Source organism: Pithys albifrons, chromosome 15 (assembly GCF_047495875.1).
Source record: "Pithys albifrons albifrons isolate INPA30051 chromosome 15, PitAlb_v1, whole genome shotgun sequence".
Classification (NCBI taxonomy): domain Eukaryota; kingdom Metazoa; phylum Chordata; class Aves; order Passeriformes; family Thamnophilidae; genus Pithys; species Pithys albifrons.
The window spans coordinates 9,004,624-9,026,505 of NC_092472.1; the positions used below are offsets into that span (position 1 = coordinate 9,004,624).

A 21,882-nucleotide genomic window follows, 5' to 3' on the forward strand; every position below is an offset into this window, starting at 1 on the left:
TTTTCTGTGTAATTCAGGTTGTGTGCTTGTGGGTTTCCGCTTGTGTCATGGATAAAGGTTAAGAGACCTTGGTGAGGGAGACTCCCTGTCCTGCCAGTGCTCAATGAACTTTCATCTTGTGCTGTGCTCAGGCACAAAGTTCACTGCCACAGGAATGGGGGTTGTGCACAAAGAAATCAGTATGAGCCAAAGCAATAAATCAGATTCAGATTTGGAAATGCTGAACCCTCAGTCAGTGCAGTGCCCACCAACAAGAAAGTTCTAGACACAAAAATGTACATAGGGTTGACTTTCTTTGCTCAAATCCATACACAAAGCTATGTACCTGGTGCCAAAAACCAGCCTGAAAATTGATTTGAATTATTGTGCATTTTCCAGGATAAATCTGGGAAGGATAATGTTGGCAGATGTAAGATAAGGTGGGGGGTAAACTGAGAGGGGAGATTCCTCTCTGAGCTTCCCTTGTATGCTGCCAGCACTCTTGGTCCTGCCATGCAGAGGAGATAAAGCAGATTATTTCCAGCTTGCAAAATACAAGACTGTGCAGAATCAGGTCAATTATTTCAGCTCAGTCTGCAATAAAAAGCAGTTCGTATCTTAGAATTACAATTACATGGTAATGGGAATTGCAATTTCTCTGCTTACTAACCAATATTACAAACAAAATAGGGACAATAACAATACATCAGTGTTTGAGACTAGTTTCTAGAAATTGGAAAAAACTCTTGGCCACCATGGATATTTAAGCATCATCTGCCTTAATTATTTTAATATAGTGCTGAAAACTATATGTATAACTATATATAAACTATATAGAGAACTGAAAATTTATAAGACTGAACTTATTTGAGAGCCTGCAGTACTGATACAGCATCAAGTGCAATAGTACACAAAGACTTTCACATGGGGAAATACTTCTCATAACATAGTGACTTATTGGATCCCAAAATAAAGGGACACTTTGTGCTAATTACTGAGTATTTACATTAGCAATGCCAAACCCATGCCTTGAAAAGTGAGTTCAGAGCCCAGAAAATTCACGAAATGAACTTAAGTCATGCAGCAAAAAGAAAACAGCGTAGCATGTTTTTTGCTTTGACTTTTTTGGAGTCTTAGGGTATGAGCTCCTCATGTTTTCAAATCTTTTGCCACAAACATGTAGCCTAGAAACATTCTTGTCAACTGCTGCTGGTTTTTTTGCAAAATTGCACAGTTGGGGACTTAAGGAGGAATGTGCAGCTTGTAAGAGAATAACTTGATTTGGCTCTGCAGCCAAAGCCCCTCTTTAATGCAGGGGAGTGAGAACCAGCTGTGCCAGGAAGACCCAGAGCCCAACCATATTTCCTTCTCAGCTGCCTTTTAAACATCCTGGGGCCAGAGCAGAAAGGAGGTGGGATAAATGGTGGGTAGGCATAAATATGGACAGAAGGGTGATTGGATATAACCCCTGGAGATCTTGGACAGGTGCTTTGAATGTCAGTTTGGCCTGGGGTTCCTGTGAGCAGCACTTGAATGTGCCCTCGTCAACACACCCTTCTGATCTGATGGTAACACAGTCCTGTTAAACCACCCCAGAATTCCATTTGCATCCTCAAATTTATGGCCAGGTTTCTGTGAGTGACAGGATAATTACTCATAAGTAATCACTGATAAGTGATTTTATTATATTTTTAAAATTAATTTTTTCCGTTCCCTTACTGTCTCTTCCTGCTTGTGCCTCTAAGGTTCTGGCTTTTCTCAAGTAAATTAGGGGGTGAAAAAATATTCTTGTAGTGCTGTGAGCCTGCCTGAAAGCAGGAATAGAAACCTACCAAAAGGTTCTGACCCATCAGGGACCTGAAGTACAAAGGACTTGAGAAAGACCTGACAAATACCAAGTTTAATAATACAGGAATTTGAGGCTGAACATGGACACAAAAATGGCAAATTTTCTGGGTTTATTTCACTTTTTTTTTCAGGAGAAAACAAATACTCCCAAAACTTAAGAGGAAATGTACATTTTCCAGCAGATTGTGTGGAAACAAACAGTTCATTAACAAGTCATACTCAGCAGTGTTTGATACGAGTCCTGTAAAGCTTTTACCAATGCAATTGTTCTTATTTTATTTTCCTGATTGAGAAATAACCGGCACAAGTGATGTTTTCAACCAGAAAATGCAAGTCTGTTAAAATGCACAGTGCACTCAATGATATTAAAAAATCAATTTTGGTGAAAAATTTGCAGAGGGGGAAATCAATCCAAATGTAATGACTCCCTAAAGGTGAACACCCCAAGGGCTCCGTGTGCAGGAGCCGCCTGAGCCTGAGCCACAGTTACTGGTGCTGGGAACAAAAATTATCAAAGATGAAAAATAGTGCTGCAACTTATTAATATTTCCATAAAACTGCAGCTTAATGTAATGATAAGTTCAATTTCACAATCTAATTTTTCGTAGTGAAACTGTATATTTTGTAGGGCTGGGGTTTGTTTTCTTTTTTCATTAAAATTAGTGTCACTAAACATCTCAGCTGTGGAGGTGGCTTTGGAAATTGTAGAGGTATTTTTTTAATTACATATTAATAAAGTTTAGCTGAAAAAACATTCCCTCAAAGCTGGGTACATTAATACAGGTAAACTACATTTTTAAAATATGCAAGATATAAACTACAAAAATGAAATAACATCACTGATAGATATTCCATTCCTTGTTTTCATGGCAAATTAACCTCTTTTAAATCCTCTTTTTTTCTGCTAATGAGTGACTTTTTCACTCTGAATCCAGTGTGCTGGGTATTTAAATTTACAGCATTATTAATATATTTTTAAATAATTACCTCTTTGCTTTATTTTCATCTTCCCATGGTCCAATCCCAGGACATTATCCCAGCATGTCCCAGGACATGCTAAAAACATGATGAGTTCTTTGCTTTTAAAGCAAGGTCAATTAGTAATTAAATGCTGAGGCAATGAGGGTTAAATATTTTTGGATCGTGGTGGTTTTTTTCAACTTTTGTTTTAATTTTTCAGGCAAATCTGTGCTGGAGGAGGAAACCCAGGGACTGGAGAGCTCGTGTCCTGCGGCAGAGCTGGGACCATGTGCTGCTCTGGGTAAGCCCTTCCCGTGCTGATACAGCAGCTCACAGACAACCTGGGAACATGCAGGGCCAAACACAGCTTTTTGCTGCTCAATCAGTGTCTTTCAACACCTCTTCAGTCACTCTTGTACCCTTACAGAAGAAAGACTGCCTGGAAAATAATGTTTGATGCTTTACCAACAAGCTTGAAGCCTAAACCAGGGATTTATGAAAGAGTCCCCTGTTTAAAGTCAAGTGAATGACCAAAATACACAACACCTATTTTCCAGTGAATCTTTCAAAAATCATAAATATTGTTGTGAACAGCAAAGATTTGAGTGCTGCTCTTGAGAAAACATCCGTATTTTTCTCTCCTCTGAAGAGGTTTCTGAGTATTTGGGGCTGGTGTCAGGGAAGGGAGTTTGTGCCATTAAAATCAGCTTGATCCTGATGAAGCCCAAACACTGCTTTGTTGCATTCATTTCCTGCCACAGTTACAGGAACACGAGAACCTTGTAAATTTGAGCCTATACTTTATTTTCTAAGAAAAATTAAAAGTGCTAATTTTTATGGCATTTATGGCAAGCAGAATATGTGGACTTGAAATGAAAAAGCAGCAAGAGGAAACAAGTGATGTAGCCATGGATCAGTGAAGCTGAATGTTACAGGGAGTCAGAAAAAGGGTCCAGAATCTGATAGTTTGCAAGTGCTTGTGCTGAAAGTGCCTCTGTGCAGGTGAAGACCTGGTTGTTCAAAGGGGGCTGAGCAGCTCAGATGTCCCAGTTCTGTGCTCAAAGCACCCCATGAACTTTCCCACGTAATGGAAGTGGTGACCCAGCACACACTTTACCACATTCCCAAGCCATTTCAGAGTGGAGTTTTGTACTGTCAGCTGTAGCCTGGAGGGTCCCCTGCCCCTGGTTGGGATGAGCACTGAGCTGAGCTGCACCTACTGCTCTCTGGCAGTGGGATGGGATTCCTGCTTCCAAACCATCTCCCTCCATCCTGCCTGCAGTCACAAACCTGCTCCTGTTGGGCCCCCTGTGGACACTAAACAAGAGTAAGTTTGTTCTTGAAACACCAACCTCACCTGTGCTCAGGTATTTGATCTAATAGAAATATTCTGTATTGAAATATGGGATGCTGGCACTAATTATACCCTAGTCTGATTCTTCCCAATTTCTTTAATTTCCTAACCATGCATGTAGGACATTGTTGACCAAAAACCCCCTGAAGTATGTAGCTTTGCCCAGTGGGATTTCCACATACCTGGCCTGGTGTCCCTGTGCCACAGAGCACAAGGTACAAACAAATAATTTTCCTGTCAGGAGCCCAGAACAAACACAGAAAAATGATCTACAGAAGTAGATCAAAGGTGGAAGAATAAATCAACTTTAGTTGTGCTCAATGGCAAAGAAGAGCTCTGAGAATATTGCAGGTTGTTTTAGGGCAGCAATCAATGAAAGAGAAAGAACACACATTTTGAAAGCAAAAAGAGCTGCTGGGTGAGTACAAAGTGAGTTCCAGACATCCTGTGCAGTTAATCTGATTGTACCTTGAACTGTTTGCAGAACTGCAGGGTAAGATACTCAAATACCACCACTTTCCATGAAAATGCCTGTGTAAATTAAGCACTATGAAATATTTATTGTGGGTTTTATAGATTAAAGATACTAAGTGGTACCAGCAGGTGTCATGGAAACCCCTGCAATCTCATTTTGGTCATTACTAATTAAAAAATTTTCACAGAGAAGCTCCACTTCTTCCACCTCCCTGACTCCCTCAGGAGCTCTTTGGGGTCACTGTGTTGGGATGTCAGAAGCAGGGCAGGAAAACTGGGGATGTACCATTGCTGAAGAGTCCAGATCCCAAACACATCCTAACACATCCTACACACAAAGCTGCAGCTCATTCAGAAGTTTCCAGGTTAGATCTAAACCCCAGGAAATGCTAACTCTTCTTAATTTAAACTGGAAGTCAATCAGGACAGCCTGTACTGCTGTTTTTCACGAGCCAGTGAAGGCAGAATAAGCTGCTATCCAGTAAAGAGCTGCATTCTGGGAATTTCCGGAGGTCTGATGATGTTTGTATCTTTGTTACCCCTGGGACAGGATCGCTCAATTAGAAACAAAGCTGAGCTCATAAAAGGGAACATAAAGAGTTTTCCATATTGTCCTTTATTGTGTGCTCACATCTGGCTAAGCACAGAGTTAAAAACAAGATCATCATGTCACTGTTTTTGATGAAAGAAGCGTATTATGCACATATTATTCTGGTTATCTAATGGAAAAGGTTTGGACTTGCTGGGTTGTTTTATTCCCCACAGCCCATACAGCTGTCTCAGAACTTTAGCACTATCAGACTCAGCACCCAAAGGTTTGACTTGTATTAATATATTTGATACTACTAATGATATCATCCTACTAAAAAAATAATATAGGTCTGAAAAAGCAGTTAACCCTTGTGCTTCATGGTGTAAATTATCCCTGGAAGAAGAAAATCGTTCATATTAAGATTTCTTGCACCTTTCTCTACAGTAACATGAGAGTTTGATCAGCTCACAGATTATTAAAAACCTATTTTTAGAACAAATCCTTCTCCCTCAGCACCTCTTCGGTTACTCTGTCAGATAGTAAGTGTTGTCTGGAAAGTCAAAGCCAACTGGAGGCTCCCAGGCCATGATTCACTCTTTACAAGTGTGGCAGAAATCTGAGAGGTAACTTTGCCAGTGACTCCAGAACGACTTGTGTAACCTTTGGCCCAAATAAAATATTGTTTTTTCCCTCCTCAACCGTGTAACAAAGGATCAAGAAGTGAAGAAGTGCAAATAATGTTATCAGTGAGAGTAATGAGGTGCTGAAACAGCTTCTGAGTGAGCTGGTGGTTTCTTCATCCTTAAATGTTGTTAATTACAAATTGCTCTTTGTCTAGAGCCTTGAATTCAGACCCATCTGTGGGGTTGTGTTTAGGAATTAGTGGATAAAATACAATGAACTTGACTGGGCTGGAGTTTGAGTGTATGAGCTGAATAGTATTTCCTATTTTTAAAATTTCTGAGGCAATACATACCCAAAGGAGTTTACATATTAACAAAATGACCCCTGGAGTTGTTTCACAACGAGTGTGAGAGGTAACGCCCAAAGGGTGGGATAAGAGGCGGCTGGCCCTGGAAGGAGTCACCATAAATTGTGCTTCACTTTAGAGCAGAAAAAAATCTCTCCCTTCTTCATCCTCCCACTGTTTGTCTCCAGGTTAACTATTTTCTGTTAACCTCAGAAGTCAGACACAAAAATAAATGCCGTGGTTTTGTTGTTTTTATCAGCTGTACATGAGCTTGTTTTTTTCTTTTATAGTAAATATGAGGGTGTAGGGTCACTGAAAAACCTGACTTTTTCAAAGTCAGTCAACAGAAGAGAGACACAAACATTGCTCTACAGGAAAGCCCCCAGGAAAACTACTGGGACAAAAGCCAAAATCTCAACATTCTTCCTGGCATATTTGTTCACAGTCTTAATTTAATTAAATCTAAGGGGATTTGTGAATGATCCCTGTGCTTTTGTTTCCTCTGTCTCAATCAGATAAACCTCCACCTACCTATAGTCCCATTTGAAAATGATTTTTGTAATTAATTTTCTAAAATAAATGTACTTAATTTACAGATCACTTGCTCCACTTCTCTATTGTCTAAAAAGTAAAAAAAATAAATGGAGTAGCAATGAAGTTGCCAGTCATTGTAGCTGTTTCTTTACCTGCTATTCTGATAAAAGTTTGTTATTGGCTTGTCTTCATAAATCTTTCTGTTTGCTCTTTGGATTTACCTTCCTGGTTTTCAGCACAGGTGGAGCATAAAATAACAGTGGATTTGTTGTATGTGGGGCTGGAAGGACCTGTCAGTTTAGGGATAGTGCACTGTTTAACTTTAGCCTTCGAGGACTGGGTAGACCATAAAATATGAAATTATTTATTATACAAACCAAATAAGCTTTATTTGGATTTTCTTCTGTTAAGCAGTTTGCTAGTTTGTACATTAATATTACATTAATTAAAATAATATTAATAGAATTAATATTACATTAACTAAAACATGCTGCCCACTCATTAATTGCTAAATGTGCCCATCTGAGAGATGTCTATTTGTCCCAGGTCTCCTGACACAGATGGAGCTGGAAAGTGCAAGGACTGAAGAAAGCCAGAGCCTTCCGTTGCAAGGGTAAGCCACAGATGGCCATTCCCCTTCCCACAGATGCCTGTCAGGACATCCCAACTCCTGAGCTTCTCCATGTTCATAGTTACAACTATGGAGCTGCTCCACTGTCCCACAGCACTGGATTTTCTCTCTTCCTGAGATGTGCAGATAGACACAACTGCATAGAACTGTTATTTCAATCAGAACTCTTTGCCCAAAGAGGAAGGAGAATCACCCCCAAAACAGGCATAGCCCTGAGAGTTGTGTTCTGACCTCAAAGCCAGGGCTGGTCCTGCTTGGAGTGATGGGGTTGGGCCAAAGACATCCAGAGCTTCTTCCCAACCCAAAAGGTGCAGCGATTCTCAAATAGTGTCACATCCAGGTTTGTTCTGTGCACAGGGATGTCCATTCTATGACATGGGTGGCTGTTCCATTAAACAGTGTATTTTCTCTTGGGAAGACTCACCTCTCTTTGAAATACCTTCTGATAGAAGGACCTTTTACCGGTTTTGAGGGCCCTGGATTTGCTGCAATGCCACGTGCTACGTGATAGAAATTGTATCTCTGGCACAAAATTCTTGATGGGATGTATTTGCCAAATATCAGATGAACTCTGTATCTGACTACCCAAAGTGTTTTTTTCCTACTCTTTCCAACCTTATTTTTTGTGTTTTCAGACCCAGCTTGTTTATAGATGTTGTTTTCTATGAAATGCTTGGCCACAAACAGCCCCTGCTCTCCCCTGCCCTTGTCCTCAGATGCCTTCGTGCATTTTAGAACTATTTCCTTTGCCCTGAACCACGTACATTTTTCATCCACCATTACAGCAGTGAAAGAATTTCCCCTCCCACTCCTGAAATGAGTTTGAGTATTTGTAAATGACAGTTATAAAGAGTTTTGGATAAAAGCAAAGTATGTCCTGCTATCCTTTAGATGCTTCAAATGTTTCTGTAGAAATTCTGTATTAATCTGAATACTGAGAAAGGCTTAAATCATCATCTTGTTGGAATTAGTTTTGTGCCTACATGAGTATTTAATAAAAAACAATCTATTGGTACAGACTCACCCCCTACTTTAAACCTGATTAAGGCAATCTGTGATAATTAATTAATGGTTGCCAAAATTATCTCCAGAACTGCTTCTAAGAGATACTTCATTTTTCTTAATTTATGCTGTTAAAATTGAAATACTCAATAATAATAATTTTGTTTCATGATTTGACATAATACTTATACAATTAGAAACATTATTAATGATGACTTTTAAATATAATTACATTGTCAAAATATGTAAGCATAGATTTTCTAGCTACTTTCAGAGACATTTCAGGGTTAAGTAGTTCAAGATTGCTTTAAGAGACTAAGAAATAAAATAATTCCATTAATATTATAGGGATTTAACTTTACTTTTCTGATGTTACTGTCTCTGAGGCAACAGGAATTGTTATGAAAATCTTTTGGCCACAGTCCCCATCACAACGGGATGAGTGTTATAAATCTATGCAGTGTTTCAGAAATTATAACTTTTATTCCATTCTTCTTTTGCTGTTCAAATCTGACTAATATCCTGAACTTCTCAAAACTTTCCTGTTTATGGGCAGTGTCATTTCATTGATTAGGTCATAAGTGTCACTGCTCAAAGATTTGCTACTGGAAAACTTATTTCCACCTTCCAAGCAGGGAGATGTGACCAGAGCGTGTCCTTTGGGGTAGAACAATATGGAATATGCTGCTTTCTTGGTCACAGAATTGTTTAGGTTGGAAAAGACCTCCAAGATCATTGAGTTCAACTGCACTCAGCAAGTGCATCCAGCTGTAAAATAACATTTTATTCTGATAGAGACAAACTGCAGCACAAAATCAGCAGCTTTAGTATTTTCTACTGCCTTCCTCAATGGGTTGTTTGGGTTTTTTTTTTTTCTACTGGAAGAGTGTGTTGCAAAGACAAAGATCGTGATAGGACTCATCCCACACTCACCCCTTGTACTTCAGGTGAGGTTTATGAAGGTCCCAGGTCTTGCAAGAGAAATCCAAAATTTTATTGGCATTTTGCAGTGCAGGAAATTGGCCACGTGTCTGCAGGGACACTTTATATCGTGTCAGTGCTGCCTGGATCCCATATTTACCCACAGGAACAGCTGCTGGGGCTGCTTTCTGGAACTATGTGAGGCAAAGTTGAGGAGGAGATGTGGGACCTCCCTTTTCTCCAGCCTGATCTATCTGTCACCCTTGTTCTAAATTTAAGATATGTGTTTACAGAATGCAAAAGGAAAGAGCCAGGCAGTTAAATTAAGCAGTGAAACATCTTGTGTTTATTTTTAGGTCAGAAAAGTGGAGTTTCTTTTCCATATGTTGAAGTTTTACTGTCAGAGCCATGTTGGTGCTGTACATGTTTTTGAAAACTTTGTGCACAAGTAAATGTTAGCTGTGCTTAAATGAACCTCTGGCTTAACTTCTGACCCTTCTCTGGTTATTTTTGGCAACAAAGTTCCATAGAATAATAAGCAGAGGGACTGAAGCATAGAGAAAACCACGTTCTGTGTTGATGAAAGCATCCTCAGAAGGCTTTTCCCAGAGGAGACTGCTCTTCTTAGGCTGCCCTTTACTATTTGTAACCTCCTATAAGCTGAGCCCAAGGGGCAGCTCTGCTGAACCCTCTGCCTGTCAAAACCAGCAGATCCCGAGCATTTCTTTGTTTCCATCCTGAGTGACACCTGCCAGATTCCAGAGGCAACGATGTGCTGCTTCTCAGCATCCCAGAGCTCCGGTGCCCCTGAGCCAAATCTGAGCCTATGTTTGCTGAGAATCAGATTCCTTCTCTCTGTATTGAACTGTTCCAGCCCAAAATGCAGATTGTGGTCTCAGGAGACCTTGGGATGAGTTTTGTGAAATGTTATGTAGGGGCAGCACAGAACAGGGAAACGTGAGATGCACAGAGCTGATCTTTGTCCTGTTCCCTTCTCTGAGTAGTGTCTGTACATAAACACTGTGTTGGACTCCCTGCTGCTGCCCTTAAGGAGAGTTCATCATCTCCTGTACTAGGGAGATGTGGGACATGGAGGTTTATGATGGAATTCATCTCCTCTAACTTGAGGTATCCGTCGTGTTCCATCAGCTCTGAGCTCTCTGTCCAGGTTTTCCTCCCTGGCAAAGCAGCACCTTTATGGGATGATTCCTCTCCTAAAGCAGAAATCTAAAATGGAATGAATTTGCTTCTAGGAATGCCAGTTTCTCTGCTCTGGTGCTGAAGGGAGCCTGGATAACTCACTCAGATGTTGACATCTGATTGCCAGCTTCTAAATATGGACCAGATGAATGGGCTTTCAGTGTGGAGATAAACCAGCTGTTAGTGGCACAACTAAAGACACCCAAGAATTTAACCTTCCTTCAAATGCATTCGGTCTCTATTTCTCTTATTTTTAGAGGTTGTGGTAAGCTAGACATAGTATATTTCAATGAGAAATAAATGTTAATCTAATGATTAGTTATACTATAGTTTTCTTTTCACTTGAACACCTCTGATATATATGATTTTTTAATGTTTTCAAGAAAGAAAACTTTTTATTATTGCTCCCATTTAATAGTGTGTTTTCAAAATTTAGCTTCTGGCTCACAATCTTGCAAATGTCTTTGAAAACTGCAATACTGAAGGCACCTTTTAATATGGCAACGTTGTATTTTGGTTCCCCTGTTTCCTTAATTGCAATTTCTATTCAGCCCAGATTCTGATGACACCATGAAAAGTTCTGACTATAAAAAGCCTGATGTACAGCTTTTCCAGTTCTTTGCTCTGATATTAGTACAGGAAGCTGCCCAGTTTCACTCTTTCAATACAAGAGCCTTTTTTAGGCTAACAAAGCCTTCCAGCTTTAGAGAAACACAACTATAGTTGCTGGGAGTATGATTAGAGGAAATTAATTTTGGATAAAATGCAGGTTACGGTCTGAGACGTTAAGTTCTCCCCATCTTATCTGGTACAGCATTGTGTACATATCACTCACTGTTTCCATAATTTTATATCTTGAGTCTTAATCACATTTGTATTGTAATTTTATTAGAAAAGACTGATGTCCAGATCTTGTTAAATGAATGAAGGTGATAAATGTTTTTCCTGGTTTATTGCATCTGCTTCTGATGCATTTGTGGGAGAGGTGAAAGAAAAGTAGAATAGAACTATCCAGATAAAATTTTAATAATAGTTTTATGGTTTTGGAACAACAGCTGTATTATGTTATGTCCCCAGCCTGTAACTCTCCAGTGCTGCAGGTTTGTACCCAAGAAAAGCATTTTTACCACGCTGAAACTCACCTAACTTCAGGTCATGCCACTTACTAAGCAGCATTCAAACCCAGGGGCAGGTTCGTGGATTCCAGCAGAGTAACCTCTGTCGTGGGATGCTGTTGAAGTGATTGAGGAAAGTCTCGTACAGGGAACTCCTCACAGTAATTTCATAGAAAAGAGAAAAGCAGCAGGAACTTTGGGTGATTTCCACTCTACTACAGTAATACATGCGTTTCCATGATAGCTCTTTTACAGATTTTGACATTAAAGTGTTCAATCTGAACTTCAGTCCCTTCTAAAAGGAATCCCCAGCCCCCTGCAGGTTACTCTGCACACCCCCGTGTGAAGGAGGGATGTTTTGGGAGTGTTGGGTCTATCACATGGTTTGCAGCTGTTGGTTTATTCTGTCTGACCAGGAATTTAGAGTGAGAGCTCCTCTGTTTGCCTAATGCCAAATCATCCTGCCGTGAGAGCTGGGGAAGGGAACAAGGAGGGTGCTGGAGCCTTCTTTAATTATATTCCTGCTCTCACCTGCTGTTCATCCACTGGTCTCTAAGTGATTCACTGGATAGGTCAGCAGTGCTACCTCAGCTTCCATGTGTTCCCTTGGGAAAACAGTGGCATGAATGGATGCAAATCACGAGCTCTGAGTTCCAGCAATTGCCCAGTCTGTGACAGTACTTTGGGAAGGTCTTGTTAGTCTGCATCTTTTTTATTTTCTCAGTGTTTGGTTTACAGATTCTTTTTTGCTGGTTTGCTTTAGAGCAGATAGGACTGTAAGTTAGAGTAAGAGGAACTAAGAGCAGGGCAGTAGAATTCCCATATTAAAAAAATAAACAAAAAGGCATTGTTTTATCTATAAAACTGTTTGCTTCTCCCCTCCTTCCTCTCTCCTGAACTTAAAATATCCAGCTATAATTAAATATCCTCCTTTTAAAGTAGGGAACTGTACTCACAGGATTGGAGAGGCCAAGAGGCAAAGGCAGGGTGGGAGAGCAGAGCTTCCCCAAGCCCTGTGGTGGGAACCACAATGTTGCCTTTGCTCCAATCTCTTCGGACATTTTCCCAGCAGGATCCTGAGCTATTTGTACACACCCTGATGTACAACTACAGTCTGTGTGCTAAATCAGTTTTAACATTTTCTGGAAACTTAATTCTAAAGCACATGTATGCAATTAAAGAAGTCTTTGTCTTGGACCTTCTTTTATGATCCATATCCACTGTCCAACTTGTTCTTGGTATTCCCTGCATTCCCGGACATGCAGCCACCAGAGAAACAAGATGGGTAACAATAAACCTGATAAATCAGAGAAGGAAAATAATTTTTACTGGCTTCTAAATGAGTACCCTGAAGATGATGGTGCACAGGACAATTTTTTTTTCCTTCAAAGAGGATTTTTTTAATAGTAAGAGGTTGAGAAACATTCCTTTTTGCCAGACTTTAAGAAATTCTAGCTCCAGATTCTGAGGCAGACTCAAGAGTCCTGTTAATACTCAGTTGTACAGCCTTTGTTTGAGAAAGTATCCTAATTTCAGAGCACCACAGAGACAATGGAATCATTACTATAATAAATAAATGCATATATTTGTGGGGCACTCAGTCAGTGTAGTATAGTTGTCCTAAAAGGATACAAACACCAGGCTGAAAATGGAAACCTGCTGCTATTTTTTATTAATTCTGAATCTTCTGCGTTTTTCCTTTTTATTTGTATCTACAGAAAGCTGTAATTTGGGGGCTGTGACATCAATTAGCAGTTCAAGTGGAGTAGCAATGGCTGTCTAATTGGAAGGGCTGCAGTCCAATGGTGTGCCTGTTAATAAGTTCCATTTCAAATTAATTCCAACCAGCACGAAATATTGTGGAAGTGATATCTTTCTGCATGACACAGTCTCTAAATACAAAACTTTTGGATGGAAGAGGAAAATAAAGAGCCAGATAGTTATGCTGGTGTAGAAATCGGAGTTAATTACAATGAAATCAGAAGAGTTTCCAAACTGTATCTCAGAACAGAAGTGCTTTTTCTCCTTGGCCATTTATCATCTCCTTTACAGCCATTTGATGGGATTTGGAGTGGGCTGAAGTGGTAGTTCAAAAAACATGTGGTCCAGGAAGCTGAAACTGAAGCAGCGTGTTGTGGAGAGCTGTGTGAATCAGTCATACCCATAAGAACTGTGTGTAAAGAGAAATCACCTCCCAGAAGGTTTCTGTGAAGAGCAGACAGAGCATTTAACAGGCTCTCTGAAAATCAACCCTGACCTACAACCTGCAGCACAAGAGAGGTTTTGGTTCAGGTTCCCCCAAACTAAATAATTCCACAAAGTCCAAGAGAGAGTGAGGTGGATGGTTTCCCTCTGCTTCACAAACTTCCTGTGTCCAGGGTCTGGTTGATATTCCACATTCATATGTTTACTACTTAAGTGTGATGATGCTTGTTTTCTGGGCATCCAGATTTTGTATTTTAAAATACTGTGGAATGCTGACAAGAGAATGGTTGTTATTACATGTTTCAGTTTGTAAAACACAAACTGCCAAGCCACAAGGACCAAACTGAAGAGACAATTCACACTTTTTAACAGTGTAAGCTGAAGGTAACCTGAGGAAAATCTAAGCAGAACCGGGGGGGGTGGGGGGGTGGCATTGCAACTCTGCACTTCCCACTCTGTTGCCACTATTTTGGTCTCTCTCCTTGCCTGCATCTGTTGTCTGCTCTTGGCTGAACACCCAGTCACCATTTTATTACTCTGTGAAATCAATGAATCTCAATATAAAGCCTTATGAGCTCTAAGTGGCCCAGAATTTGTATGTGTAGCGGACAGAGGCCAATCAATCAATTGTCAAGAAATTAATCTGTTTTGTAGAGTGGCCTCCAGATCAATTCTTGTGTGAGCTGAGCCTCAGTATTGACTGAGCTGTAGGAACAGATGATGGACCTAAAAGTTCTGTAAATTAAATGATTTAAATTAGTACTGCAAGTATTAAATCAATGCTAAGCAGAACAAGAGGTGATGTGTTCTACTGTTTATTCTAAAATTAAATCTGGACAGCTGTTAAGCAGTGCTATTTTTCATAGATTTATAGTTTTCTGGGCCAGCATTCCGTCCTGTTCCTATCCTTTTATTGTTTTTTTATTAACTGATTTGGAACTGAAGTATAATCAGTGAGATTAGGGATAGATGGCCTCGAGGTGATTTCTCTATCTGGCAGAGAAAGAAGAGATGATTTCAGCTGTGTGATTCAGTCCATGAAAAACAAGCAAAGTTAGGACCATTTTTGGGACTATCATCAGATCATAGATCTTGAAGGAGTCTCCATTGACATGAGCTCCCAGACCAGGATGAAGCATTTTCTTCCCTCAGGATGGATATATGCCCTTGAGTACTGCTGCTCCATCTGTGGGTTTGGGGGACACAGAAGGATTTGCTTTCCACTGTGATTGATCTGAATCCTTAAATATATTTTAAAAATACGAGAGAAGGAAAAAAGGAGTTTGATAGAAAGATTGTCTTTCAGGTTTGGTGATTATCCAAGTGCAAACCAGCAGTTTTCAATATCTGGAAGCAGTAATTGGAGCAATTGAAAAAACATCACATTACAGGACTCTCATTTACAGCTGTAGGATTGTCAGCAATTACACCAAATCCATCTGCTTCCCTGGTAATGGGATATTTGTATTCCTGTTTCCGATGAAATAATTCAGCTGACAAGTATTGTTTCTTGGGCTGAGAAACAAGGTCGTGCTCCAACAGAGGTTTGGTCAGGGCTTCACAGAATTACTGATTCATAACAATATCTGTTAATCTTTTATCCTGAAGTTACACAACCAAAAAGTTTTAGAACAGCTGGAAAACAGTTCTGGAGAGTTGTGGTCAGGCAGTGAGCAAGGGAACTGTTCGGGGAAGGCGCCACATGGGAGAGCAGGTTCAGGCAAGCTCCAAGTCCCTGCCAAGTGTTTGGGGTCCCTCAGGGTGTGATGGGCACTGAGATTTGTGTCCCAGATGGTATTTATAGGAATACTGGCCCGTGGAGACCTCAGTCTCCTCGTGGATGTTTCTCTCTTGTCTGAGTGGTCTCTTTATGTCCCCCTGTGCCCTACTTCCCATTAGCTTACTAGGGGCCCATGAAAACATGTGAAAAGATGAGTGAAAAAGGCCCAGGATAATACTATAAACATGTTTTCACCCCTTCTTTCCCCTCCTGAATAGATGGTCCTTTCCTGCAGCACACAGAATTCGACTGTCTCCCTGGAAGAGCTGCACTGAATTTAGCAGATAACACTGCGGTTTTTCAGCTGCAAAGACATTTGCTAAATGCGTTATGGAGACAAGATCCATTTTCACCTCTCTTATCTGTTTTAAGGGAGTACAAAGCAGTGCAGTTGAAAACCAGCAATTTAAATATGACAAGCTGTTACGCATGAGCATTTATATTTACTTATATTTATATGTGTACTGTGGTTCATCTTGATCCAGGTAACATATGTTTGTGGTCATTTTCTGGCACTATTTGTAGATGTAAGTGATCTAGGGTGAAATCTTTTGTTGAATCTTGATGTTGTAACACTTAACTTTGAACCCCGTGGAAGCTTTTAGGATCAATAAAAAAATTTCAGCCTTGCTCTTCAGGGCAACATCTCATGTTTACAGCTGCACCACTGCAGCACTTCAGGTACTACATTTTCAAGTGTTACTGTTAAACACATCTAATTTTATTACATTTAATCTCCAACCATTAACAGAAGGCCCCATACAATACAAATATATTTGCTAGCAAGGCCAATTATCCTGGCAGTAGCAGCTGGGTGAGGAAAACTGGGGCCCGAGAGCAGAAAGAGCTGTTACCTTTATTACAATACCTGATAAATCATTTACAGCCAGAACCAATTACCTGTTTATTTCCTGTGTCTGCTCTTCAATTAACAGGGTGAATATGCCCCTTTAATGAAAAAAAAAAAAAGAGATGATTTCTCTCAGTGCATTAGGTTTTGGTTTCAGCCTAGAGATAAGATATTATGTAGGTATTTTATTCAGAGTTAATAATCAGAGTCCATTGCTGAGAGTCTCTCAACCTGCTTTGCTCAGGGGGTACTGAGGGATTACCTGTACTCTGCAAATTTTGTAACACATTTAATTTAACATTACAAGTTTAAAGCTCTCAGGCATGAGAGGGAAGAATGGGATAATCCTCTGTGGAGCTGCTCTGCAGGTGTAGCAAGAGTACTGCTGGTGCTGTGAGGATGAGCTGCCTCACCTGAGGAAGCTCAGCCACTCAGTGCAATGCTCTGTTCAATACAACAAGTATAATTGATTGAGCTCCTCTTTTGGTTGTCCTGATCCCTGCCTTTCACTGTCACTGAGCTGCTTATATGTAGGAATGCTCACAAAAAGCAGACCTGACACTAATAGTGTCCAAGTGATGATGTCTGACAGCACAGACCCCCCGATGGGCACTTCTATTTACTGTGCAGTCTGGTTATGTATAAATTCCACAGGGAAAGTAAAAAGTAGTCACATTCCTAAAACTCAGGGCACAGTTGGGAAACACAGAACTGGGGGATTGAGCTGCCCTGTGGGAATGGCTTCAAACTGCCTTGGAATCAGAACACGATTTCTCCTGCAGAATTTCTACTGACACATTTGCTCCTGCACAGATCCATCCGTTTCCTAAAGCGGCACAATGAAAGAGACAGATGTATGACTGTGGAATCGGCAAGTCAGGAGTTCTCATCCCAAGCTCCAGGGTCAAATTCATAAAAGTGGAGAAACTGTTGGGAGTGCATGTTCCTGACAGAGATTTGCAAAATAAATGAGAACTGGTTTGCATTTATTTGAGCAAGAGTATTATTCAGGCATCTTTTTTATACTATTCCTTCTGTGCATGTAGGACTCACATGCTTCAATAGTTCTGTTTTATCACAGACTCATTAAGGTTGAAAAATACCTCCAAGACTACCGAGCATAGACTTGAACTAGTTTTAAAGTATTTACTGTGCTTAATTTATCATAATTTTTATCTTGTATATGACAAAAACTTTAAAATCATAAAAAAGCAGCAGTGATTTAAAATTTAAATACTGAGCTGTAGCCTTTTTTTGCCTGAAGCACTCCAGAAATCAATATATACAAATACAAAATGTGCATTTCAAAAGGTGCTCTCAAATATGATCATTGATTCCAGGATTTATTCAACTTGACTGTGCATTTTCATCAGATACTTGATGCCAAACAATACCAGCTATACTTTAATAGTCAAGATTATAACTAATCAAGTTTTGAGTTTTGATTCCTTCAAATAAAACGTGTTACATACTTTGAAAAATCATCAAATAAATGAGCTTGTATTTACTAGAGGGATGGTTTAAATTTTCTGTCTTTCAAATAATCCTGGTTCATGAGACTATGCCTAATCTCACAGTACAAAGGAGGACAAGTGTACATAGTATAATTTTTGCACTATTTTTGCTATTTTTGCATATGTAAATATTCCAAGATTTAACACTTGGTAAGACCCTGGATATGAAACCTGAGTCCATACAATAAGTATATTTAATTTCATACTGAGGAAAACCTGCAAATATACTAATCCTCCAAAAATAAGATTAGCAGAAGAAGTTATGTTATCAAACTGCATTTCAGCGTGTTGCCTGGAGCTATTGCAGTGGAACATCATTGTTATTCTCTAGTACAGTGTGGGTGGTGGGGAGCTGTGAGCTCAAAGACTGATGATTATTGATTATACATTTTACTCAAACAGAAAAAATTGCTTTATTCCAGAGTGGTGTAATTACATTAGACATGATGATGAGCCTTTTCCTCTGGAGTCTGGAGGGCTCTGCTCAGGGCTTGGTGCTGTCGCCGTGTTGCCAGGACAGCAGTGAGCGGATCTTTGTCTCAGTGAGATGGAACTGAACAGCCACCAGAACATCCCTTCTTAAGCCCCAGCCTCCCCTTGGTGCTTGCCCCCATCTGGCACCTCTCTTGTTGCTTCAAGAGAGATCAAACTTGAGGTTTTATAAGCTTAGCAAAGAGCAAAGCTGGGCATAATGCAGAGAGTTTGGATGTGACAGGGAGTCTTCACTGTACAGAGATTAACGTTTTGAGCCAGGAATAGAGGAATGGCTGTGTAGTTCAGGTTGAATACCGTTGTCTGAAGTTACTGTAGGTCTTCTGATAAAGTTTATCTCTTATTTCTCAGGCCAGAAATGCTGGGAGTCTGATGGTGGGATCAGTCGTGTCTGGATTCTCTCAGACACATGGTGTCACTCTTGGGGATGGTCCTGTGCAGGAGTAAGAGTTGGACTTGATGATCCTCGTGGGTCCCTTCCCACTCAGCAGGTTCTGTGACCTGGGCCACTTCCCACTGTGAAGGAAAGCCCTGCAGGTCATTCATGGTTTGGAGTGGCTGAAGTGAGATTTCAGCACTCTAAGTGCAGCTGTGATCACAGCACAGGGGTGTCAGCATGATTTAGATGGACAACACAACAGCACACTTGAATTTCTTCTGCAAAAAACCTCTGGCTTTCTGTGGAATCACCTTCATCCCTCCTTCTGCTAAAGAATTTATTTTTCAGGGTTTAATAGTAAAAAGCAAAGATTTTAAATGGAACAGTAAGAGAGAAACTTCATCGTGATTTCCACCAACCTGTCTTCTGCTGGGTTTCAACTTTAATTTTCTGTTAAATATTTCTCCCTTAGGGATTTTCCCCCCTCTATTTAAAGTTGGATCAGAAAGAATTTCATGTACACTGAGATTTTCAATAAAGGGTTTGGATGTTTAGATCATAAACAGAAATCAAATGGTCTTTTAAAATCCCAAGACTGTTTGTTTTCAGTGTGCACTAAGGAAATCTGATACATTTACTGCTGATGTGGATAGAGGGAAGCCAGAGGCAAGTGAGAAGGATGCGAGGCCTTTCCTGAGAGATCCAACCTTCATATTTGTCTTGGAGTCTTTATTTGGGAATACTGATCCATAACAACCCCAAGGGATTATGGAAGAATCAGTGTCTGTAAAACAGTCTGATCTCAATTCATTTGCAGTATCAACAGAAATAGTAAAAGAAGGAATAAAGCTGCTTGGTGTGTTTCTATTTGAAGTATTTGCTGTGCAGATTAATGATTAATTCCACAGACATTTCGGCACAGGATCTGTGAAAAACTTCCCGACAATAGGAGACTTCAGCAATTATCCCCCAGACTAAGTGCTGGGGCTCTGTAATTTATGATGCCTTTATCTCTTTTTGGAGAAAATGGTAGTAAATATTATGCTGAAAAAGTCCTGAAAGGGCAAGGGTCTCAATTAATTGATGTAAAGGAGAGAAACTCATTGACTTTAAAGTTCTTTCCAATTCTAATTTCTATGCAGCAAGAAGGGTGACAGATAACACTTAATGAAAACTGCATTTTTATTGTCTTCAGTGATTAAATGTTACTGTTGTTCAAAGTAATTCCTGTATTCAGTGGATATATATAAACATATAACGGCAAAACATCTAAAAGCAATAGAAAATATATCACTTCTCTGACTCCTGTGCTGAATGGAAAACAGAGGGTGAATTCTGTAAGTCCTGGAAGTTTATCTTGTAAAGCAAATCATGAGGGTGAGCCAACATGTGTAACACATTAATCATTCTGCCTTTGACAGAACTTGGTGCATTTATGTGGTGTATTCTGTTCAATAACTTTAATCAGCCCCTTTCCCTGCTGATCAGAAGAGGAATGCAACGATTTAGAAAACTGGCTTTGTGCATGTGTTTGTGGGGGATTTTTTGACACAGGATCATGGATTTCACCTAATATTTAGGATGTATCTGCACTGGTAGGTGGGCATCACTAAGGCTTGTCATGTGAACTAAGTGATGTTCTTCACCTGTCCAAGTGGCTTTTCTGTGAGAGACCCTGAGTGCCTGTGTCCACCTCATACCTCTGTAAGTTGTGTGATGCTCATCCTTCAGAGCTTTTGCCTTTGAAAGTAGACTTTTATGGATTGCTTTCTGATGCATTTTGGGACAGCCTGCCTGTCCTCATATAATTTTGTCAGCCCAAAATATTGACAGCTGCAATCAGCAGTACCATGAGGAAGTTGTGAGGCAGCAGAGAAGGGATGGAGACAGAACAGTCTGCTGGAGGTGGTAAAGCTGAGGGTCAGCACTGATCCAGATTTGGAGATACATTCCTCTCATGACAGAACGGGGAGATGTGCCGTGTGCTGCTGGCAACTCTAGAGAAAGAAATGAGGTCCAGCTTCATCCAACTGTATCATTCTCCAGCCACAGCATGAACCATCCTGGCCGCAGAGTGTCTTTCCAAGTCAGCGGGACCTGTGCCAGGAGCCTGTTCCCACATTTTGCTACCTGTTCCCACATTGAAGTATCTTTCTTTTTCATGCCCATGTCCCAGGTGTGGTAGAGATCAGGAAAACTATTGCAAAGTGATCACAGTTTAATGAAAATTATCACCTCAGCTCACCCAGGCTGATGGTGAACTGCTCTGTAGGAGGAATACAAAAAATACTGGACTTTGGTAGGGAGAATTTCTTCATGTAAAGCATTGTCAGGTACTGGAAGGGGCTGCCCAGGGAGGTGGTGGAGTCCCCATCCCTGGAGGTGTTCAAGGAACAACTGGATGTGGCACTCAGTGCTCTGGTCTGGGTGACAAGGTGAGGATTGATCACAGGTTGGACAGGATGGTCTTGGAGGTCTTTTCCAACTTAAATTATCCCATGATTCCATGGTTCAACCAAAAGGTCTGAGCAACTAATTAGTCACTGCTTTCAGTAGAATTTATTTATTGGGCTTTAATCCATTAACACAATTTTTAGATGGAAAATAAAAGATTATTAGGAAGTAAAACATTTTAAATCTTATTCTTCTGGGAACGGTTACTGGATAATATTAGTGAGAATTGCTAAGGTAATAAGCAAAACAGATGTTTACTATTTGGATAAGAGTAACTTTTCCCTTCTTCCTGCATTTCATTAATGAGTGAGTTCCTGAGGTTAGAGAGGTAGAAGAGAGGGGGAATAACTGGATGTACAAGCCTCTGATGTGGTGTTTGCCTGTAAGCAAAGCTGCTCATTTTGTTCTAGAAGGTCTATCTGCTTTCACATTGAAACAGATCTGAAATTGGCTTTTAAATCCATAGTTAGACATGCAAGGATGGACTGTCAGCCTAACTCTACAAAAGTTTCCATGTTTTACTTAAGAAGTATATAGATCAACATTTTCAATGGTAAGGCCCAACATACAGATTGTTAAAAAAAAAAAATTCAGATTCATTCTGTGGTGCAAGAGATGAAGCCAAATATTTTGACTTTTAGCCAGATTAGTGGTTTCAAAAGGTTTTGCCAGATTCATCCAGATGGTT

At 40.1% G+C, this 21,882-nt stretch overlaps 1 protein-coding gene across 1 annotated transcript in view; it reads left to right on the forward strand.

The window, feature by feature from the left end:
* Positions 1–2,496: 2,496 nt before the first annotated feature.
* Positions 2,497–21,882, forward strand: part of IL12B (interleukin 12B) — a 78,795-nt gene continuing 59,409 nt past the window's right edge. The window contains exons 1-3 of the mRNA XM_071570195.1: positions 2,497–2,537; positions 3,008–3,088; positions 7,198–7,264. The gene's annotated coding sequence lies outside the window, so the exon portion shown is untranslated. The remainder of the gene's footprint in view (positions 2,538–3,007; positions 3,089–7,197; positions 7,265–21,882) is intronic.